This window comes from Camelina sativa, chromosome 18, assembly GCF_030686135.1.
Source record: "Camelina sativa cultivar CO46 ecotype springtype chromosome 18, ASM3068613v1".
Taxonomy (NCBI): Eukaryota; Viridiplantae; Streptophyta; class Magnoliopsida; order Brassicales; family Brassicaceae; genus Camelina; species Camelina sativa.
The window spans coordinates 13707338-13728683 of record NC_141897.1 but is presented as its reverse complement, the minus strand read 5'-3'; the positions used below and the strand labels follow the sequence as shown (position 1 = coordinate 13728683).

The following is a 21346-nucleotide window of genomic DNA, read 5'->3' as shown; positions in this document are numbered from 1 at the left end:
ACGTCCGGATTGGAGGGGGCTATGGAGGATTATTTGTGCGGCTACGATCACAGCGAGGGCCAATTTTTCTAGCGTGGGATACCGTGACTCCGCATCGTTGAGGGCTTTGCTAGTTTAGAAGATTGGTTTTTGGTCGCCGCGGTCGTTTCAGACCAATATGCCACTGACTGCCGAACCGGAAACCAAGACGTAGAGGTATAACGTTTCGCCATCCTCAGGTTTGACTAGCACTGGGTGGTTGGTCAGGTACTCCTTCAACTGTCGATAGGCGATCTCGCAGCCTTCGTCCCAATGAAAATCCTTGCTTCCTCGGAGGAGTTGATAGAAAGGAAGGCATTTATTTGTTGATCGGGCAATAAAGTGATTTAGAGCAGCGATCCGACCGGTCAGGCATTGCACCTCCCGTTTGTTAGTTGGAGAAGGCAGTCTAAGTATAGCTTCAATCAGTTTTGGGTTTGCCTCTATTCCTCGTTCGGTAACGATGTATCCTAGGAATTCGCCTGATGTGACCCCAAATGTGCACTTCGTCGGATTCAGCTGGATCTAGAATTGGTCCAAGATGTCGAAACATTCGGCAAGGTGTTAAATGTTTTGATATGCGATCAAAGATTTGACCAACATATCGTCGATGTAGACCTCCATTGTGCGCCCGAGCAGGTTAGCGAATATCATGTTTACCAACCATTGGTAGGTTGCCCCGACATTCTTCAGTCCGAACGGCATGACTTTGTAACAGTAGGTTCCCCTATCTGTGATGAATGCTGTTTTTTCGCTATCCGTCGAGCACATGGCGATCTGATTGTATCCCAAAAAGGCGTCCATGAACGAGAGCATTTGGCTCCCCGGTGTGGCCTCGACGAGACGGTCTATGTGCGGCAAAGGCAAGCTATCCTTCGGACACGCCTTGTTGAGATCGGGGAAGTCGAGAGAGACTTTCCACTTGTCGTTCTTCTTTTTGACCACGACTGGGTTAGCCAACCAATCGGGGTATTGGACCTCCATTATTTGGTCTGCTTTGAGTAGTCGCTCGACTTCGTCTTGGACTGATTTTGCCCGATCTGGAACCAAGCGCCTACGTTTTTGCCTGATTGGTTTGAACGTGGGGTCGACGTTGATCCTGTGGTAGATGACTTCGGGGCTAATCCCGACCATGTCCTCTATCGACCAAGCGAATGTGGAGGATCAAGATTGCAGGAAGACGATGAGCTTTATCTTTATATGGTCCTCCAGTTCGGCCCCGATGCCAATAGTTCGTGAAGGGTCCGAAGGGTCGATGTTTGCCTGGATGATCCGATACTTCGGAGACTTGAGCAGGTCTCGCTCCGGCTTATGGGGACCGGTGAGATGGTCCCCGCTATGTAATTGCTATGCGCCCTCCTCTTTCCTTTGTTTCTTTTCGATTACGGAACAAGATTGGGTCATCCTCTGATCGTCGTAGAGCGTGCAGATCCCTGTGGTGGTCGGGAATTTGAGGCAGAGATGGTAAGTTGACGGTACGACTTGCATTGAGTATATCCAAAATTCCCCCAAAATGGCGTTGTAAATTGGGGGTGCATCGATGACCACGAACCTAGTTTTCCGGGTCACTCCGCCATCACGCACTTGTAGTTTTACATCGCCCATCGAAATTTTTGCAATCCCATCGTAGCCGGTCAATGTTCGAGTCTCGGGATTCACCTGCTCTGGTGTGACGCCCATTTTTTCTAGTGTCCGCCAGAAAAAACCTTGACGGTGCTCCCGGTATCGACCAAGACTCTTTCAACGTCGAATTCACCCATAGCTACTTTGATGACCAGGGGATCAAAATGGGGGTGTTGGAATCCTTTGGCGCCTTCCGGTGTGAATGATATGGGATCCGTGCAAAGCAGAGGTTCGTTCGAGGCCGCCTAAAGGCTGCAAACCTGACGTGCCCAATTCTTCAATGCTCGAACGGAGTCAACACAATCCTCTGGCAGGCCAAGTATCATAGTTATTCGACCTCAGAGAGTGGAGTTGGCACGATGGGGATTCTACCCCCTCTGTCGCTTGGGAGGACCAGGTAACTCGTCCTCTTGGGGTATCTCCTCTTGGTGATTTGCGAGCACTTGATTCGCCAGTTGTTGAGTATCGTTAACCGGGCTGTTGTTTGCATAACCTCGACCCCCACCTCCTGCACCGCGGCCACCATTGGATCGCTCACCTCGCCAGCCTCCGCGGCGACCTCTGCCCCCGCGGGAACTCTTGGGTTGAAAGACGGCTTCGACTTCGCCAGAAAGATATTTTCCATATAGATAATTATTTAGGTGGACGCACTCTTGCGTGGAATGGCCGGCTATCATGTGGAAGTCGCAGTACAATTCCTTTGGATCGGGCGTTTGCTTGTTCTGGCCATCCACCTCAGAAACCGCGTGGGTTACGCCCTTCTTTCAGTCTTGAGGATCGTGGTGCTTTCGCGGCTTGTGGTATTCGTTCCGATTCTTTGCATTTTTGGGGGCTAAGGGTGTGGATGCGGTTTTCACAGCCAACCGTGCGTCTTCATCCTCCACGAGTGCAAACCGGGAAGCTCGATGTAGCGCGTCATCGAGCTCTTTGGGTTCTCGTATGTTGAGGTCCTTCCGTAATGGTGAACCGGGAAGCAGACCTTTCTTGAAAGCAGCCATCGCGGCGTTTTCCGGGACGGAAACGTTTGCCAGCTTTTTCTTTAAACCTACCTAAGAAATTGCCAATGGGCTCGCCGGGTTCTTGGGCCATCTCCTAAAGATCTGAACTCTTACAGCTCGCTCGATGAAAATTCGATAATGGTTGAGAAAGCCGTTGAAAATTGGGTGAAGTTGTCAATCGAGTTCGACTCAAGCCTCGTGAACCAAGTTAAGGCGGGACCGGAGAGACTATCGACGAAAAACTGGCAATATCCAATATCCCTCTGTTCGTCGGTAAATCGCGCTTTGGCTACAGTCGCCATGAAGGATGTTATAAAAATAAATGGGTCCTTATCTCCGAGGTAGGTTGGGAGCTTCATCTTGACATTCGGTATGGCAGCTTGCAGGATTCTCTGAGTGAAAGGAGTTCGTCGAGTGACTTTGACAATCCTGCCGATCTCTGGGGCTGTGCTGATAGCCCGATGGAGGTGTGAGCTCATTCCGCGAATCTGTGATTGGATTTCCTCGATCTCAAGGCAAGGTCCCGTGTTCGTCGAGGGGGCGACTTGGATAGCCTGGGTTTCGCAGATCCGTGAATTCGGGTTCGACGGCCGGATACTAGACGTTGCCTGGGGAGGAAGGGTCCTTCGTTCCGATTGGCCGACCGTCGGTATGTCCGAGAAATTGAGACGACAGGTGAGATCGCCTGTTTTGGGTACAGGCGACTGCCCTGCAAAGAGCGGTGATGGGGTCGTCTGGATAATGACAGCATCAAATCTGCGGTTGGTGTCGGAGATCATCTGGTAGATCTCCTTTGTCATGGTGCCAAAGAAGACCTTGAAATCTTCCATAGAGACGACTTGTGGGTTTTGCACCGCCGTCGCAGCGCGATCAGGGAGACCCTCAGTTCGGGTCCCAGGTTGCTGCTCTGTGGCACGCGTCATTTCCCCATTCAAGGGTTCTTCGTCCGAACGCTCCGCTTCGAGGTTGACCAGTTGCTCTCGAGTGCGCTCCGTCTCTTGACCAGGTTCCCCTTCGAATCCGGCTTCTGTCGGGAGTTCTGGGCAGTCATCGGTTAGGTTGACTGACGTGGTGGTGTTACGACGAACGTAAACGGCCGTGGCTTGCGTGATTGGAACGTCGCTTCATGCTTCGGTGTCGCCCTGAGTGGGTGCAAGGCCCGTGATGTCGGATACGCTTGAGGTGGTGCGGTTTGCGCCGATGAATTTGTTGTTGGAAATTGGAGACATTGTCGTAGGTTTTGAGAGAGCTTTTCAGTTGAACTGTTTTTGAGAGATTAACTTGTAAAGACGATTTTGTGTCCCCACAGACGGCGCCAATTGTAAAAACTTGAAATTCCGTTTTAATTTTCTCCCATTTTCTGATATACAATCTCGTACTGACAATGACAATGTTTTCATTGGTATATTTTCTACCTCCATAAATATTTTTTTTTAACTTGAAACTTTATCTTCGTGTATAATTTTTGCTTGAATTTTCCAGAGATTATTGGCGAGATCATTCGAATGGATGAACTTAAAGATGTTTCTGTTCGGGACGACAAACAAAGTTATTAAATTCACATCTCAGGGATCTTGGGTTAGTTTTCTAAAAACCTTATAATTTCATTAGTTGTATAATCTAACGTCTTTACAGAAACAACTATTCAATCAATGTTTAGAATCAACTATGGATGTTACTTTGTTGGAAAAATTAGCAGAAGATTTGTACTCTTATGTGAAGTGTCATATAGATGGTTCAACTGTTTGAATGGGAAGCTTGATGAAGACAAAGCCTTATAAAAAGTATTCCCAATTTCTCTTTAAAGGATTAGTTTGACTTAATTCTTATTATTTAACAGGCAGGATCTCTGTACAAAATTCTTCATTTTCTACCAAGCTGTTTATCAGTTCCCCGATTGCTGAGATAACTGAATTCAAAGAAAGGTGAACAATTATTTATCGTAATTGTCTTTTAACAACAAATCATGCTTAATAGATAATTTTCAATATATGTGTTTACAGTTTGGCAAAATTTGATCATTTAGCTTTATCTACGATTTCAACAATTTCGTCTTCAAGCTTAAGCAAGCAAACTTCTGGTTTTGAGTTACATCACACCAGCAATTCAGTACAAAGACTAAGCACTCATCTACCCGGAGAGCATAACGTAATTTATGACGATGATGATGATGAGGTAGATGTGTTGAACAAAGAAGAAAACCAAACATCACAATTCTTGGCGTTTTATGAAAACAAATGCAGAAAATCCAAACGCTAGAGAATTTACCTACATTGAGTTCCTTTCACATTTTGTGTGGAACAAGAAAAAAAAAAGATTGGACTACCTGTGTCTAAATTATAAATATGTAAGAGTTTTTGACTAAAATCTCCAATTATAACACAAAATGGTTGATTCAAAGAAGCATATTTTATTTTCGGTCACAAGTTTTACAAATTGTCAAATACTAAGTGTTGGGAAAAAATAAATTCACTCTCGGTTAACTTCCGTTAAGCTTAAACCGACTATACTAAACCCAATCCAATTAGAACTAGGGTTTGATGATGACTATAAATTAAGAGAGGGAGAGAGGGGAATGAGGGACCCGAGAATACTCGAAGAGCTTTAAACCTAGCTTCCTTGCCGACCATGAGCAGGATCACCATCACCAACGATCACCCATGAGATCATCGTTGTATACGTCAATGATGAGATTGTTGTTATCCTGTATATCATGGTCATAACCCAAGAGGTAGCAACCATGAGTTGGCAATCACTATCAAGCGACTAAATCTAATGGAGAGCCATATTATTTATGAAGGAAGATCCCACAAAGGGTTCTGATATTGATTTATTGGAAACTCTAGGATTAGCAAGCACTAAACCTAGTTAGAAATCAAGTTCTCAAGCGTGAACTTGATTGATAGAAATTCTGGAAATCCACCAGATTAGAAAGAAAACTCTCTCTGCTTTTTATTAATTAGAATCAAAACTGTTTTTCCAATAACCTAGACTCTCTCTATATATAGAGAAGAAATCCAAAACACAAAATAGAAAACTCTAAACAGAAATAGAAAACTAAGATAAGTGAATATATCAAAAGAAAAGTTAAATTCACTAAATCCTTCCTATCTCAGTCTCCTCCACCTCCGAAGAACTTGTCCTCAAGTTCTCTTCTGGATATAGAACCCCATCTTCATGATACTCATAAATGTCAGCGACATTAAAAGTACTGGAAATGTTCATCGATTCTGGGAGATCCACAACATAAGCATTATCATTGATCTTTCGTAACACCTTGAACGGGCCATACTTGCGAGGCTTCAGCTTGCTGTAAGTACCAACTAGAAATCTCTCTTTACGTAGGAACACCATCACTTCATCACCTTCCTTGGAAACTTTGAGTCTTCGACGTTTATCAGCAGCAATCTTGTTCTTCTGCCCAGTAGCTTCTAACTTAGTCTTAACAGCTTCTTTAACAGCCAAAATCTCTTCAGCCATGTTTCAGCTGATGCACTAACTCCACGAGTCTTAGGCAACTTAACCAAATCAACCACCACAAAAGAACCTGTAAACGGACGAAGAACTTGGTTCATTAGCCGCATGAAGGTACTAGGGGCGTTTGAAAGCCCAAATGTCATCACCAACCACTCATACAATCCATCTTTGCTCTTAAAAGCTGTCTTCCATTCATCTCCAGGCCTGATTCGTATCTGATGGTATCCACTGCAAAGATCTATCTTAGAAATGACCTTAGAACCAATTAACTCATCAAGCATGTCGTCCAATCTAGGAATAGGGAAACGATACTTGATAGTTATCTTGTTGATAGCTCTGCTATCTACACACATCCTCCATTGATTTCCTTTCTTAGGAACAAGAAGGACTGGCATAGCACAAGGACTCATACTCTCACGAATGAACCCTTTCCTTAACAGATCGTCAATTTGTTCCCTTAAAATCTCATTTTCTTTAGGACTCATACGATAATGGGGAAGGTTTGGTAAGCTTGATCCTGGAATAAGGTAAATCTGATGCTGAATGTTGCGCATAGGAGGTAGTTCTTGTGGTAACTCATCTGCAATCAACTCCTTAAAGTCTTATAGAATCTCTAGTATTTCTCTTGGAGTTGTCACCTCTTCTGTTACAACACTCATCAGACCTTTAATCACCACTGAACATATACATTCTGATTCTTTTATTGCTTCACCAAGCTCTCTTTCACTTTCTGTCAACACCAAGAAGTTAGAATTTTTCTTCCCTGAATTATGATCAAGGTGTAAAACAGGAGCCATAGCAATCTTGTGCCCATTCCATGAAAACATTAACACATTATCTCTTCCTCGATACGTAACGTCATTATCGTACTGCCAAGGAAGACCAAGGAGGATATGACAAACATCCATGTCAAGAACATCACACAATACCTCTTCTTTGTAGTGTTTTCCAATGGAGATCGGAACCTTACAAGACAGTGTTACTCGATATCGAGAACCTTTACTCACCCATCCTAAAGCATATGGCTTCTCAAGTTTGTTGTGGGTAACTTCAGATATTCAACCAGTTTATGAGAAACTAGGTTTTCTGTGCTACCATTATCCACAATCAAGTTGCAGACTTTGTCGTTAATTGAACACCTTGTTCTGAACAAATTTTTCCGCTGTCCCTCTTCCTTAGATGATAACAAGACCCTTTCAAGTACAAGGTTTATCATCTCATTCGATTCTTCTTCAGCAAATTCAACACTTGCATATTCATCCTCTTCTTCATGCTCTTCTTCCTCCTCTAGCAAAGCTGTAGTTCTCCTACTCGGACAAACATTTGATTTGTGACCTTGTCCTTGACAGCGGAAACACTTGTCGATAGATGGTCTCGCATAAGTGTTACTTTGCTTTTGGATTGGTGCTTTATTCTGATGAGCATTATTAGAACCATTGTTAGAACTTCCAGCTCCTTTGTTGCCAGTGTTTGGATCCCTATTAGCTCCTTTGTTGCCAGTGTTTGGATCCTTGTCTTTCTCTCCAATTGGTTCGAAATTGTTCTGAATCGAGGGCTTCCTGAAGGTTGAAAATCTCCGAGATGATTTCTCAATCAATTCTGCTTTCAAAGCTAGATTTGAGGCTTCTTGCAACGTCCATACAGTCTGTAACCCTATCTTTCGTTGAAGAGATCCCTTTAAACCACTGATGTATCTAGCCACCTTCTGATCTCTGTTTCATTCAAGTCATTACGTTCAGAGAAACGTAAGAATTCAGCCGTATAGTCTATCACTGTTCTGTTTCCTTGAACAAAATTAATATACATCTTGTAGAGAATCTGTTCGTAATATTCCGGTAAGAAACGCTCAATCATCAGTTGTTTCATTCGACGCCACGTTCTAACTGGACCCTTCCTTTGTCTTTGTCTTTGGAGGACTAGTTTATCCCACTATACAACAGCAGTCTTCTTCAATCTGATTGCCACCATCTTGACCTATTTATTTTCCGAAACACCCATAAAATCAAAGAATCGATCAACATCAATTTGCCAGTCCAGAAATTCCTCTACTCCCATAGTCCCATAGAACAATGGAATATCTGCTTTCACTCGGTAATCATGATTGTTTTGATTCCCTTGTTCTTCATCTGCTTCTTCCAAGTCCTCCTCCGAGCTGGAATTGTCAACAACAACACGATTGTGCCTGCCTTGTTGTCGATTGTTTCCACCTTGTTGTCGGTTGTTTCCACCTTGCTGGACTAGGGCTGGTTCCTCAACGCCCTGTTGATTTGGATTTGGTCCCCTTTGTTCTCCTCCTCCTTGCATCGCGTTAGCAATCAGTTGGGGTAAGGCCGCAACTTGATTAGTCAACGCTGTCAGCAGAGGTCCTAAAGACTCGTTATCTGCTTTGGTTAATGTTTGATCACTCATCGCTGATCAAGCTTCAAAAAGAGTAGGAGAAAACCTGCTCTGATACAACTTGACACAGTTGGAAACTCTAGGATTAGCAAGCACTAAACCTAGTTAGAAATCAAGTTCTCAAGCGTGAACTTGATTGATAGAAATTCTGGAAATCCACCAGATTAGAAAGAAAACTCTCTCTGCTTTTTATTAATTAGAATCAAAACTGTTTTTCCAATAACCTAGACTCTCTATATATATAGAGAAGAAACCCAAAACACAAAATAAAAATCTCTAAACAGAAATAGAAAACTAACATAAGTGAATATATCAAAAGAAAAGTTAAATTTACTAAATCCTTCCTACGTCAGTTAATCAATAAAGATCTCTCTGCGTTCATTCCTTACGAATCAGTTAAAATTTGCCCAAACAATTGGTGCTAGAGAGAGGGGCAGTTTTAACTACGTGAGTATGAACGATGCGAGAGGTAATTTATTGACGGGATGAGTTGATATGAGATCGAAGATAAGCTAATGGAATCATGGATCTACTATGATGATGGAGAATCTGATGATTGGGGGCAGAGCTACAAACGTTCAAAGGTATAAGATCACAAGCACCTGTCGTTTAGTGCAAACTACATAAAATAATTGTGGAAGATCATTATCGTCCGTCTCATGGTAAACACTACCATGATCCGTGAAGCATTGTGGATCACACTTGAGCCTTTGAGTATATTGACGGTGGCATGACATATAAAAACCAAGCACCACAACGGAGCGGCGGAGCCTAATCGCTGGAATAATTAACAAGAAGAAAATTCACGTTGGAGTTTCATAACAACCTGATTCAATAACGAAGCCTACTTGTCGAGCAACGTAAGATAAGAATTATGCACAAGGACGAAGTCAGCTACTAAGGAAGAATTTTTGAAGAACAAAAATCACCGAAAGAAGATAAGTATTACCTTTATTACGTGTGATGGTTAATTTTCATTAAAAGATATTTTGATTTTTATTAAACGAAAACACGTATCAAGTTAATAAACTATTTGATACAGCTTCATATATTCTTACAATCGTAAGCAACAATGGTTCAGAAATAATGCAACTATGCAAGCATTGCAAAACAACACGAAGTCACGAGAGAAGCTGTATTCTAAAAGCTGATGCAGAGACTCGTATATTAGAGCAATGTTCTCTTACTAGAACAGTGACCACGGTCGCTCCAACGTTCAAGTAGTCATTATATATGGACTGTTGTTGAAGATATTAGGAAAGGGTCCAACATCCACGCACATAACTAGACTAGTCTTTCCATGGAGATCAAACTGAAGCTTGTTCTGCATCAGCAAAAAGAGGATAAAAAAAAAGTTCACTTCGGCTCGGAAGCTTCAACGCAAACACGGCCAATATGGCACAAGATCGAGATAAGTTTTCCAATGATTAGTTATTTAATTATATATTAATGATCTAGGTATACAATGTGTGCTTTATAAGTTGTTAAGGATTATTTGCTGCAAGTAGCAATAGTCTAAGAAAGCCAAAAAGCACTTGATCGCTCCAATATACTAGTAATTAAATACGTCGACTCTAAGTTGCTAAAGGAAGTAATGACTAAGGTCGGTTAAAACAACCTAAAGACAAAAGCCTCCACTATAAATCAGCTACTTTGATCGCTAGGTACAACGATTAATGGAGAGGCTAAGCCCTCTTATAAGAGCAGTGACTACAATCACTATACAAAAAAATAAAGGAGGAAAGGGGATAAACCTTAAGAGAGCTCCTAAGACACGAAGATGAAGAATCAATGGCCATGGCCAAAACATGTCGGCGATGATCCATCGCCTAAACTCCACAGACAACTCCATTAAAACTAATGAGAGTTATTCATGAATAAAGTATCTCTTCAAGGTTGACTACAAATAAGATCAAGCTTTTGAAGTTTATAAAAAAACTAAAGCAACAACAAAGGGCGTTCATGAAAAAAGGGAATCACGGATTCTCAATAATTGTTAGGGACAAAACTATGTCTCTAATGAAAATGAGATCAAGAGCATATGGCGCTACCATGAAATAGTTCAGCAACGACAGATCAATATTTGGCTAATATGTGACTGTGACCATAACTGTGTGTAAAGGTATAGAAACCACACCATTCAATCAACCCGCTTGGAAACGCGCCAAGCAAACACTTTTACTCAATCTTATAAAAACTCTCGTTTGTTACAAGATATGAAACTAAGCTCACTCTCCTATCTATCTAACACAACACCCTGTGTAGATCTAAAAGAGTAAAACACACTCACCTTCTAAGCCTTTTTGAGAATGATTGAAGGTTTACAAATCACAACTTTATCCCCACAAGTGCTAGCTCTTTTTGCGGCTAGCCCTCGTCTAATTATACCCACACAAATGATCTCTAACCTAGATCTATGTGTATCTTAACTAAAATGAAACATTCCTTATCCCTAAGAAAATATTCTTCCTTATCTCTCTTGATCAAATATACTCTCAATATCTTCGTGTATATCTTGATCTCTTCTTCCCTCCTTCTCACGCATCTTGTCACCGCGTTCCACAATCTTTCACCACGTCAGCCCATCACGCCACGTCAGCATATCAAACCTCTGAGACACTTCACAATCTCCTGTTATCATCAGAGCTCTGACGCACTTTCAATCTCCCCCATTTTGACTGAATCTTGCCACACAAGTACCCACTGCATCAAACCTGAAAATGCACACACAACAATAGCCAAGACAAAAACACAACCGTACCAGCAAACAACTACAACACTCAAAAACTCAGACAGCTAACCGATAAGACCTTGTTAAAACAAAATTTGTAGCAGCACAAAAATTGTATCAGCACACAAATCTAAAACAAGTCTTGGCACATAATAAAACCCAACAAGTCTTAAGTTTCAACAGGAAACACAAATAAGAGCAAAAACAAACAACCGCTCCCCCATAGTCCAAACACCCCCTCAAGCTTCAGAATCAGACTCATCTCCCCCTGCTTGTTTGGCACAAATTAGTCAAAAACATCAATAGAGTATGCTAAGAAAAGCACACAATCAGAGAGAGTACTACTTACCAGCGTCCAAGACCCCTTGGAGAATCGTGATAGCCAATCGAAGAGCTTTGCGCTCTGCAGACAAACCACTCAAAGGAACAGGTTCAGCAGGAACTGATGCAGGCTTCTTCCCCCTGGGCTTCTTTGCGTTTTGAGACCGAAGACTTGGAACAGGTCGCTGAGCAGTCAACAGCTTATAGATGAGGCTGGGAAACGGCAACCGAAAGCCTGACTGAGCTTGCAGCCCCAACTGCATGATCTGATCATAGATCATCTGTCCAAAGTCGAACGAAATCCCATGCATGATCATGTAGATCACCAGAGCCGTATTCGTCGAGATGTATCCCGTGTTCACCGTTGGAGACCAATTGCTGCAGCAGATCCGATGTAGATCCTTGATAACAGGATTCTTGATTGTCGTGGACACCAGCTGCTTGCAGAACTTGACCTTCCCATCAGAGAGAAAAAGAGCAAGATCCTCCTCTAGAATTGCAGCCGTCTGCAACCGTTGTTCACGTACATCGACAGACTGTAGACCAAACAGAGCATTGATGCGGCTTGGAGAGAAATCGTAGACCCAATCACGGAAAAGTAACTCAGCAGACTCCCCCTCAACTTTGACCATCGGAAGATTCGCCCAGAATTCATAGACCACATCCGAATCGTAGGACCCAATTTGTGTGATAGTTTTAAGCAGCCCAGCTTTTTCTATGAATTCCCTAGCCCGATCAGTGACTTCTAGAGAGTAGCAGACTTCTGGAGCAAGCGTACGAGAGGCAAAGAACCCATACCTTTGTGCAGCTTCTGAGGAGATGAATCGTTTGGCATCGAAGTCCTTTGAAGAAGCACCTCGAGATGTGGTGGAGGTACCCTTATCTCTGGGAAGAGATGGACGCTTGGAGTCACAGCTATCAAGATCAGCAGGTGGATGTCTTTTGCGCAGACGCGAAGAGACTCCATGAGATGAACGAGAAGGCACGGGCACATCACCGGTAAGATCGACTACCGGAAATTAGGATGAAACCTCTCTCGGCGGAGAAGACGAAGAGTCACACGTCTTGTGGTTCCCCTCGAAGTAGGAGGGCGAGGGAACTGGATCCACCGGAGCCGGAATTGCTGAGGTGGACTCGTCACAGGGCTGATAGATCACCATTGCTGTCGAGGGATCGACCGAAGCATGAGGAGTTGGCGGAGGCAACAAAGACGGTGGTGTGTGAAGCTCGTCATTGGAACTGGAATCATAGATGAAACCACTAAAGATGGACTTCATGATGACTAGAGGATCGATCGACTAGATAGGAAAAAGATGAATTTGAAGTTTGTTCGACACAGGATTGAAATCGCAGAGGTGATGAGGAAAAATCCAAAACCCTAACTGCTCCTTTTTATACACACCCGTGAGTCTCGATGGGCTGCACGATCTCGGCCCAAAAAATTAAATCAATCCTCAAAACACTTAATTAAAACATCAGTGTACACCACATTTATTTCCTTTTTCGACTACATTCATCTGTCAATTCATTCAGTCACAATTAATGACAGTGCATGAATAAACTGCATTCATCCCCTTTTAAGACCAAATTTTATCATAGTCATGAACCAAAACACAGATCGCACAACCACTAATGATGAACCCTAAGGGACCTAGATCAAGCATGAACCTAGATCAAGCATGAACCAACCACTAAATAAATTATTATATATTTTTTTTTTTGAAAAAAAAAACAAATCAGAACACTAGCCATACATGTGTCGTGTCAACCACTTGTTCAGAACTTTTGCTAGGAACTATCACAACCTCTTGAATTGTCGAAGATCAGAGAACTGTTGCATGTAGGTAGTCTTTCACACGGACATGCCTTCAGTCTTCAATCCATCCTAACATGTTAAGGCAGCTGGATATGATCTCTTTGAAGAGCACAACATTTTTTTTGTTTTTTTTTGTTTTATTCCCCTCAGCCTCTTGATGGCTGCTTCATCACCTTGAGCTTCAGTGACATCACTTGATTTTGTCAGTCACTGAATCTAGGCTTGTTATTCAACAGGTCATTGATCCTGAGAATAAATGTGCATGTCTCTTCACAGCTCTTTGACCTCCTTAAATCATGACAATGTTTAATAGGATGGACAGACCGGCATGACAGGCAGCTATTTCCAACAGCTATTTTTCCAGAGTGTTGAATTTCTATATATTCTAGGATTTCCATGATCTTTCTTAACTCAAGTTCCTGTCTTAGATCAACACAACTCAGAGAAAGAGGTTAGAGTTCACAGACACAAATAGACTTTCTCAGATTTGTGAATCTGTTAAAGTCCAAGGGCTTAGTAAACAAATCAGCCAGCTGAAAATTGGTGTTCACATGGTCAATCTCGATCAGTTTCACCTCAACTAGTTCACGAACAAAGTGGTGTCTAATATCTATGTGTTTAGTTCTAGAATGCTGAACATGATTCTTAGAAATGTTTATTGCACTCAAATTATTACAATGAATCAACAGAGTATCATAATCCATACCATAGTCGGAGGACATTTGTACAACAGCTGCCCAAGGCAATGTATTCAGCCTCAGCGGTTGATAGGGAGACATTGTTCTGCTTCTTGTTGTGCCACGATATCAGGTTGTTGCCCATGAAGAAGCATCCCCCACTTGTACTTCGACGATCATCCATAGATCCTGCCTAATCAGCATCGCAGTATCCGCTTAGACTGGTGTTGGTATCCTTGGTGAAGAAGATACTAAAGTTCACTGTCCCTTTGATGTACTTGATGATCTTCTTAACCGCTAATAAGTGTGACATCTTAGGCTTGGCTTGGTACCGTGCGCATATACCCACCGACAAACATATGTCTGGACGACTCGCTGTCAGATATAGCAGGCTTCCAATCATACCTTTGTATAGTCGCTCATCCACATCCTCGCCTCCTTCATCTTTTGACAGCTTGTCATTGACCCCCATAGGAACTTTTGCTTCTTTACTCTTCCCTAAACCAAACCGTTGTACCAAATCTTTGGCATAGGTGCTTTGAGACACAAAGATCCCATCAGCAGATTGTTCCACTTGCAAACCCAGAAAGTATTTCAGCTCTCCCACCATACTCATCTCAAATTCCTGTGACATGCTTTCCACAAACCTTTTTACCAAAGGTTGACAAGTGGAACCAAAGATGATGTCATCTACATAGATCTGAACAAACATCAGCGCGTTGTTACTGTTAAGAACAAACAATGTTTTGTCTACACTTCCGCGACTGTAGCCTTGATCCAGAAGAAACATTGTCAACCTCTCATACCATGCTCTCGGAGCCTGCTTGAGACCATATAGCGCTTTCTTCAGCCGGTACACATGCTCAGGATGTTGTGGATTGTCAAAGCCTTTCGGTTGCTCTACAAACACCTCTTCTTGTAATATTCCATTCAGAAAAGCACTTTTGACATCCATCTGATGTAATGTGAACTTGAGAGCATATGACATACCGAACATGAATCTGATTGATTCTAACCTTGCTACTGGAGCAAAGGTCTCATCAAAATCAACTCCTTCAACTTGAGAGTAACCTTGAGCCACCAGTCTTGCTTTGTTTCTCACAATGCACCCACTGGCACCAGTCTTATTCTTGAAGATCCACTTTGTTCCCACTACATTGACATTAGCAGGCCGTTTAGTGAGTTCCCACACATTACTTCGCTTAAACTGTTCCAGCTCATCTTGCATCGCAGCAACCCAGAACTCATCTCGAAGTGCCTCTTTGTTATTCTTTGGCTCCATAGTTGAAACAAAGCAGGCGAAGTGAACAATCTTAGAGTCCTAAGAAACAGTGTCAGGAATCACAACCTTCTGTTTCTTTCCAGCCAGTTGAGCAAAGTCAATCTGTTTGCCTCTGGTAAATCTACCCCCCTGAATCGCACCGATAACATCACCTGAGGAGTGATTCCGATGAACCTGAGAAGATGGAGTAAGAGCATCTGATGATAACATAGGGCTGACAGAGTCATCATGGCTTTCAGGCCCTTGCTCATGCTTCTCATCATCAGTTACCAGGTCCTTGTCGGAGATAACAGGTACCATAGCAACTCGTTGAAACAAGTTATCATCAAAGACAACATTGACAGTTTCTTGAACCGATCGCATGCGTTTGTTGTAGATACAGAATGCAGTGCTATGTCCTGAATAACCAAGGAAGATCCCTTCATCACTCTTGGAGTCAAACTTACCCAACTGATCCTTGTCATTCATAATGTAGCAGAGACAGCCAAACACATGAAAGTAGCTTACTGTTGGAGACTTCCCTTTCCACAGTTCATAGGAAGTCTTGTTGGTCCCTGGACGGACATACACTCGGTTGATGATGTAACAGGCGGTGTTAACAGCTTCATCCCAAAAACGATGAGGAACCTGATTACCATGCATCATAGCTTGTGCCATTTCTTGCAGCGTTTTGTTCTTCCGCTCTACAACACCATTCTGCTCTGGTGTTCTTGGAGCAGAGTACTGATGAATAATGCCCTAATGACCGCATAATTGATCGAACTTGTAATTCTGAAATTCACCTCCATGATCACTACGAATAGTTTGGATAGAGCATTTTTCACTCTTAATCTGCAAGGAAAATATACGAAAACATTCGAGAGCATGCGATTTTTCACGCAGAAATTGCACCCAAGTGTGGTGAGTGAAATCGTCAACAATGACAAAAATGAACCGTCGCCCAGATATGCTTTAAACTTGTGTAGGGCCCATCAGATCCATATGTACCAGTTGAAGTGCATGACTAGTTCGAATGTCTGCCACTGGCCCATGAGACGCCTTGACTTTCTTACCCTTATTGCAAGGACCACATATGAAATGAGGGTCGCCCTTCAGTTTAGGAATTCCACGCACAACTTCTTGATTAGCCAATCTCATCATTGTGCGAATATTCAAGTGACCAAGATTCTGATGCCACAGCTATGTGTCCAACTCAGTGGTCGTGTTGAAACACTGCATTGATGATTTCCACATGTAACAGTTATTACCATATCTCCTTCCTCTGAGTCGCACAGATCCTTGTTGATCAACAACCTTGCATCCCTTCTTGGTAAATGTGACATCCAGGCCTTCATCACACAACTGACTAATACTTACCAGATTTGCCTTCAAACCTTCGACCAAGAAAACATCCTTTAGATGTGGTTGAGATTCACCACTAGTTGTACCCTTTCCTCGGATTGTTCCCTTTCCTCCATCACCAAAAGTAACTCTCCCTCCAGCAACATCTTCTATATGAGATAGATTGTCAAGGGAACCAGTCATATGCCTGGAGCATCCACTGTCAAAGTACCACTTGGTCTGATCAACCTCTGCTCTTTCGGCTGTGTATGCCACCTGACAGTAGAGATCATCTTTCCTGACATATCCCTCAGTGTTTCTTCTTACAGCTGGATAAAACACACCACGTTGCATCAGGCTTGACACACGATTCTGAAATTGGTAGCACTGGGCTTTATAATGAGTTAGATGTCCACAGTACCAACATCCTCTTCTTCTACTAAGCTTAACAGGTTTCTGAGCCGTCTGCTGAAACCCATTTGAGGCATATGGTTGTATTGTAGACAACCCAGGTTGCATCCTCAGCCTTAGGATTCTTGGATTCTGTTTCACAGAGTGCTGACCATACGGACAGGTCGTTGTAGGGAATTCCTTCTCTTTCAGCTTGGGCTCAGACCTCATCCCTTTGACAAACTGGGTAGTCGTGTCAGTATTTGTTCCTTGATAACCTAAGCCCCACTTCAGATTGTTTGATCTTCCAGTACTAAGCAGTGTATCCAGATCTTTAGTTCCCTTATTCAACATTCTGATATTCTTCAGCTGTTCCTCTAACTGCTTCTCAAGACGCAAAGTCTTAGCTTTCTCTTCACTTAGTTCTTTAGTGATCATTGCAATATGCAGCTGCAAAGTATCCCTTTCGGAAGTCAACTGGGTGTTGTCTTGGGTCTTTTGTAACACTGTCTTGATGAGAAGTTCTATCTAATCTTCTACTGACAAATCAGCCTCCTGTCCATCTGAGTCAGATTCAACCTTCTCATCTATACCTTTAATTTTTACCAACACCTCATCTTCTTCATCTTCCTCAATGACACCCAACAGTGCCACAAAGCTGTTCAGAATCTCACCTTTTCTGTCTTCTTCATCTGAGTCACTTTCGCTCCAAGTAATGTAAGATTTCTGCTTGTTCTCACGTGAAGGACAATCAAACTTAGTATGATCATAACCCTTACACCCATAGCACTGCAGAGAATTCTTACGTTTGTTGTTTGGACACTCAGACTTGTAATGTCCAAATCCCACACACTCAGCACATTGTCGCTCCTGCTTGTCACTCTTCCTGATCTCATTATCAGTATCGGATTTCATGAGTGATGTGGTTCCCTTCCGCTGACCTCTTTCCATCTTGCAAAAGTACTTCTTAACCAACAAGCCCACCTTTTCCTCATCAGCAACCTCCTGAGACTTCGCAAGCTTATGTTCCTCTATAGCTTTAAGGGCAAAAGACTTCTCATTCATCTTTTCTTTCTTCTTTAGTTGTATCTCAAATGCCTGCATCATCCCAACCACTTGATTGTACTTGAGCTCATCAGAATTCAGTGACACATCTATAGCAGACATGTTTGGTTGAAACTTGTCACGCAGACTTCTGAGGAATTTCTTCACAAGCTTCTTGTCCTTATACCGTTTACCCAAGACTACAGCTTCTTGCGCAATACCACTCAACCGGCTGCTGTAATCAGCCACTAACAGTGCCTGTGAGTTGTGTTTGGACTGCGCTTTTTCTTCTGCTGTCCATTTTTTTCCTATGCTTAGGAACCAGTTCTCCTTCCTCATACTTCTCCGTAGGATGTGACCAACCATCTTCCACCGCAAACCAAGCTTCCATGTCAATGCTCGAGATGGCCTGCTTGATTGACACTTTCCAAAAACCAAAGCACTCAGGATCGAGTTTCAATGGTGTTTGAACCGCAACAAAATCCAGTGATTTCTCCATACCCTTGTCGCAAGATCTCACCTGTTGAAAAAGGATACCAGAACTTTTTATCAGGTGTTCGCTCTGATACCAATTGTAAAGGTATAGAGACTACACAATTCAAACAACCCGCTTGGAAACGCACCAAGCAAACGCTTTTATTCAATCTTATAAAAACTCTCGTTTGTTACAAGATATAAAACTAAGCTCACTCTCCTATCTATCTAACACAACACCCAGTGTAGATCTGAAAGAGTAAAACACACTCACCTTCTAAGCCTTTTTGAGAATGATTGAAGGTTAACAAATCTCACAACTTTATCCCCACGAGTGCTAGCTCTTTTTGCGGCTAGCCCTCGTCTACTTATACCCACACAAACGATCTCTAACCTAGATCTATGTATATCTTAACTAAAAGAAAATATTCCTTATCCTTAAGAAAATATTCTTCCCTATCTCTCTTGATCAAATATACTCTCAATATTTTTGTGTATATCTTGATCTCTTCTTCCCTCCTTCTCACGCGTCTTGTCACCGCGTTCCACAATCTTTCACCACGTCAGCCCATCACGCCATGTCAGCATATCAAACCTCTGAGACACTTCACAGTCTCCTGTTATCATCAGAGCTCTGACGCACTTTCACCGTGGAGTGTAAACGCACAAGAGGGAGGAATTTACAATCAAATCCACACCAAATGGATAGAAACTGCAAAAGAAGTAAAGGAGAAACTCCTTACATCTTATTATATATATAAAAGAAATATAACGTATCAGCATCTTTGTTGGAAGAAAAAAAAAAACACTATCTGAGAACATCTTTGTTCGAAGACAAAAAAAAACACTATCTTGGAGAAACGTATGTCATTCCAGGATTCAACTTGGACCATTTGTTGTCATTGATATGCAAGGGGTTTGAGGATAGTTTATCGTTCTGAGTTTCTCCTTTAACAATGATTCATAACAAGAAATAAGTTTCCCATGGAGATCATCTTCAACGACCTAAAACGAGATATAGATGATCTTGCTTTGCTACTGAAGTCTAGGGGTTTGACGATTTGGTCTCGGCATTCAACCTTATCGGAAGGTCTGTAACAAAAAGAAAAGGAAAAAAAACATATAATTCATCAAAAGAAAAATCAGGGAACAGCCTTTTGATCGCAGGAAAGAAACTAGGCAGAGGAAATACCTCTACCATTTCGAAAATACTGGAGCTGGTTTGGGATTTACAAATATTGTCGCTCTAGCAACGCAAACACAGTCATAACGACTAAAGAAATCAGACTAGCATGCTGGTGATACAATATCAAGGATCGTGAGGATATAATATTTTCAATTAAGTGGAGCACTACATGGCATAATAATAAGTTTATGAAGGAAGCAACTCTAAAAGGGGGAAACAACGACCAAAAGAGATAAGTACCAGTTCATTTTTTAATGAACTGGATTTTATAAGATTGCAACTAACTTTTGCAGCCTTGTCAAATCGTCATTATTCTATAAAAAAAAGACAGCTTAAGCAGCACAAATGCGACTTTGGTAGTGGAACGACGACCTTCCCACACCGTAACAAGATAAGTTATTCTTTGATTGGAATCTAAATATTATGGATTTTTAAAAAGCTCATATATATAAATAAGGAATGTAGCGGAAGCTATGTGCTCATCAAAAATAGTCTAGAAGACAACGTTCATCTACGATAAAGGTTAAGTGCCTTGTAACAGAGGTCAACACTTCGAGTAATCTGAAGCAATATGTTTGTCTCTTAAGTTACTTGAAAAGAGCCTGCTAAACCTTTATAGCTATACCGCAATTACTAACAGGAAATCAAACGCAACTTGTCTTAAGAGAAGTGGCGACTGTCACCAGAAAAATGATAGCCTCATGAGAGAAGCGGCTACAATCGAATGGTGTGGCTACTGGCTACGGTCATGTATGGAATTGTGACTACATTCAACTACTGAACAAAATCAAGAGGCACTGCCTCTAAAAGAAAATAAAAACAAGGGAAAAAGTTGTGACAACGATCACTGCTGAACAGTAAAGGAAAGGCTGCAGACCATGGCCAATGCCAATCGAATAAGAGGCAACACATCTTATAAGCGTGACAAGCAGCAACCATGGCTGATGTCGTTGGTATAGATGACTGCCAGACTAAAGTCACAGACTTAGTGGAAATAAAGTAACTACGGTTGCTAAAAACTAAATAAAAGAGGTAAAGCCTCCTAATACATAAGAATGCTCACTATAAAAATAAGGAGACAATGCTTCCCATTATAGAAAACAATAAAACAGAAGAGGTAAAGTCTCTACAGATGCAATAAGCATAAAAAGAAGGAAAAGCGATGATGATCACTTAAAACAAAAGCTGAGGCAATGCCTCGTACGGTATAAGAAGCATTGAATGCTCATTATACAAAAGAAATCAGAGGCTATGTCTCCCAACAAGTGACGAGGAAACATACTCTGATAAACTGGAAGTTGCTTATCCATCGAGAGAGCAAACTTAAGAATACATAAACTTGGTAGTTGCTGATCCATCGAGATAGTAGACTCTGAGACACAAAGATGTTTACCCATTGAGGAAGCATACTCATATATATTGTAGTTGCTTACCCATAATGTACTTACCCGTTGAGGAAGTATACTCTAACAATATAAAAGTAGCTTACCCATGGAGGAAGCAGACCTCAAACTGCAGTGAGGAAAAACTTCTTTACATGAAGTGGCCACGATGCCCAATACTACAAAAATAATTGGCAAAGCCACGACGTG

At 42.1% G+C, this 21346-nt stretch overlaps 1 long non-coding RNA gene across 1 annotated transcript; it reads right to left on the bottom strand.

The window, feature by feature from the left end:
- Positions 1 to 18691: 18691 nt before the first annotated feature.
- On the bottom strand, positions 18692 to 19988 carry LOC147922884 (uncharacterized). The gene is made up of 2 exons (XR_015588157.1): positions 19761 to 19988; positions 18692 to 19660 (listed from the first exon to the last, which is right to left on the bottom strand). It is a non-coding gene; the product is annotated as an uncharacterized LOC147922884 (long non-coding RNA).
- Between the last annotated feature and the right edge of the window lie 1358 nt (positions 19989 to 21346).